At 48.0% G+C, this 2,983-nt stretch overlaps 1 pseudogene; it reads left to right on the top strand.

Annotated features, from left to right (window-relative positions):
- The first annotated feature begins 1,302 nt into the window (after positions 1-1,302).
- Positions 1,303-1,853, top strand: LOC131492447 (nucleoside diphosphate kinase, mitochondrial-like; annotated as a pseudogene).
- Positions 1,854-2,983: the final 1,130 nt, after the last annotated feature.

The raw sequence follows: 2,983 nt of genomic DNA, 5'->3' as shown, positions 1-2,983 counted from the left end.
AGGGAGGGTGTCAGAGACCCCTTTGAGAATCCGAAGCTAGCTTTGGGAAAGCTAGCACCTGGGAAATGCACTCACACTTTTAAAATTTTGCAAATACACTTGGACCTGGAACAACGCCGGGGGGCGGGGGGACAGGGGGTAAGGGGCACTGACCTCACACACACACAATAGATGATGCATGTTTAACTTTTGACTCCCCCCCCCCCCCAAATCAGTTACTAATAGCCTGCTGTTGACCAGAAGCCTTACTGATAACATCAACAGTCAATTAACACATACTGTGTATGCTCTGTGTATTATATACTGTGTTCTTACCATAAAGTAGGCTAGAGAAAAGAAGATGTTATTAAGAAAGCAATAAGGAAGAAAAGATACATTTACACTCCTGCACTGTAAGAACATCCATGTATAAGTGGACCCGCGCAGCTCCAAGCGGTGTTGTTCAACGACCAACCGCACTCTGAACTTATTAAAATTTCCTGCCCTAAGTAATTATAAGTCAGGTCTGATGTTTGGCAAGCCTTTTACAGTTTTAGGAGCGCTTTCCAAGAGGCGAGCGGGAGAATGAGGAGGCGCAGCACGTGGGTTCTAGAATGATGGGCGTATACCCGTCAGTGCCACTCACCAGCTGGTTTGCCCTGAACAAGGTATTGCACCTCTCTGCACCCCCATTTCCTCCCTGCCTAACATGAAGTTAGTAGGATAGCTCTTGTTAAAATGATTTCTGCTTAACAGATGAAGAAACTGAGACTTGGACAAACTGAACCCAAAAGGCTACCGTTTGAACCCAGGACTCCTGGCTCTTCCTTTATCATTCTATCAAAACTTTGTAAACTTTTTTGTAGAAGGAGAACATTCGTAAAGTGCACAAGCCGCGAACACTCCCCTCGCTGAATTCTTGCTAATAGACACACCCATGTAACTACCATCCACATTAGGATAATAGGATATTATCAAAACCGCAGAAGCCATCCTCCTGCACCCTCCAAGTCAATGTCCCCGCAAAGTAGGGTTGCCAGATTTAGCAAATAAAAATAGTGCCTTGGACGTGCTTACAGTAAGACATCAGTCTAAAGCTGGAATTCAAATCTTACCGGTGGGCTGTATTTTATCTGGCAATCCCACCTCAAAAGCAACCAGTAGTTTGACTTACGATTCTAGATTAGTTTTGCCATTCATAGAAATGGAATCCTAGAGTGCGCAGTCTTTTGGTTCAGGCTTCTATTGTTTAACACGTGCATGAAATTCAACAGTGTAGCGGCAGCATTTGGCCCTCAGCCAGAGGCCCTCGGGTGGGTGGACATGGGCGGCCTCTTGGGGCACGCCATCCTGTGGGGGCTGCTGCATGGCCTGCGAGTCACGGGTCCAAGCCCACTCACACACTCCATCTCCAGGGGTCCTCCTGGACCCGGGAGCGAGCTGACCTTGGTGGCGGTGAAGCCACAGGGGTGCAGTGGTGGCTCATTGGGGATGTGATCCGGCGCTTTGAGAGGAGGACCTTCAAGCTGGTGGGGATGAAGGTGCTGCAGGCAACCAGATAGAGACTTTGCCCAGCACTGCCATGACCTGCAGAAGAAGCCCTTCTACCCAGCCCTCATCAGCTATAGGAGCCCTGGCCCCATGGCGGCCATGGTCTGGGAAGACCCCAAAGGGGTCTGCTCTTCAAGGGCCATGACAGGACACATGGACTCAGCTGAGACTTCCCCCAGCACCACGGAGGAGGTGGGGACTTCAGCATCCACATCACCAGACACATCATCCAGGCCAGCGACTCCATGGAAGGTGCCCAGAGGGAGACCCAGCTATGGTTCCAGAGCACTGAGCTGGCGGACTGGGCAGACAAAGGCCACTAGAGCAGCCTCTACCCAGCCTGAGCACTCGGGCTGCCCTCAGCCACCCCAGCAGCCCCCCGGGATCAACTACTTCTGTCCATAAGAACTTGAGCCCACACCCAAGGTCTGCCCATCTGTCCCAGGCCACTTCCCTGTCCACCCCAGCCCAGAGGGGTTGAGCCACCAACTTCAAGTGACTTTTAATATCCCAAGCCACTTCAGACGGGACCAAATCCTTTCTGTACAAAACTGCCAGGCAACCTTTGGGGTGTCTCCAAAAGTGTGTAGTATGACCTTCCCTCCCCCAAAGGGGGGGCATTAAAATTTACTGTGTGGGGTGCCTGGGTGGCTCAGTCGGTTAAGCCTCTGACTTTAGCTCGGGTCATGATCTTACGGTTCGTGTGTTCGAGCCCCACATTGGGCTCTCTGCTGTCCATGCAGGGATCCTGTCCCCCTCTCTCTCTGCCCCTCCCCTGCTCTCTCTGTCTCTCTCACTCTCAAATAAACATTTAAAAAAAGACTTTAAAAAAATTCACTGTGTTCTTCATGGGGGTGGATTGCTTATTTCAGTTTGTGCCATCTCTGAGGCAGGGATGAGGACTTTACCCAAAGTTGTAAGAGTTTGAGAGTAGAAATAAAGCTTACCCTTTCATACACACACACACACACACACACACACACACCAATGTAACAGCAATTATTTTTCATTAATGTACAGTATTTTACTGTACACAATGGCAAACAAATTTATAATATATAATCAGTAAAAGTTTATTCATTGTATATTGTAAATATATACATATACATATACATATACATATACATATACATATACAATGAATATGAACTTCTAGGTTATTTTCAGCCAGGACAAGGATGACTACTATAAATATTCTTGTACATGGTGTTTTTCGTTAATATATGAATGCTTCTCAGGAGCCTGGGTGGCTCAGTCGGTTGAACGTCCAACTTCGGCTCAGGTCATGATCTCATAGTTCATGAGTTTGAGTCCATGTCAGGCTTTGTGCTGACAGCTCAGAGACTGGAGCCTGCTTCAGCTTCTGTGTCTCCCTCTGTCTCTTTCTGCCCCTTCCCTGCTCATGCTCTGTCTCTGTCTCTCAAAAGTGAATAAATGTTAAAAAAATTAAAAA

The sequence above is a fragment of the Neofelis nebulosa genome, chromosome 13 (assembly GCF_028018385.1).
Source record: "Neofelis nebulosa isolate mNeoNeb1 chromosome 13, mNeoNeb1.pri, whole genome shotgun sequence".
Classification (NCBI taxonomy): Eukaryota; Metazoa; Chordata; class Mammalia; order Carnivora; family Felidae; genus Neofelis; species Neofelis nebulosa.
Note: the sequence above shows the minus strand (reverse complement) of the source record. Positions and strands in the feature narration are given on the sequence as shown.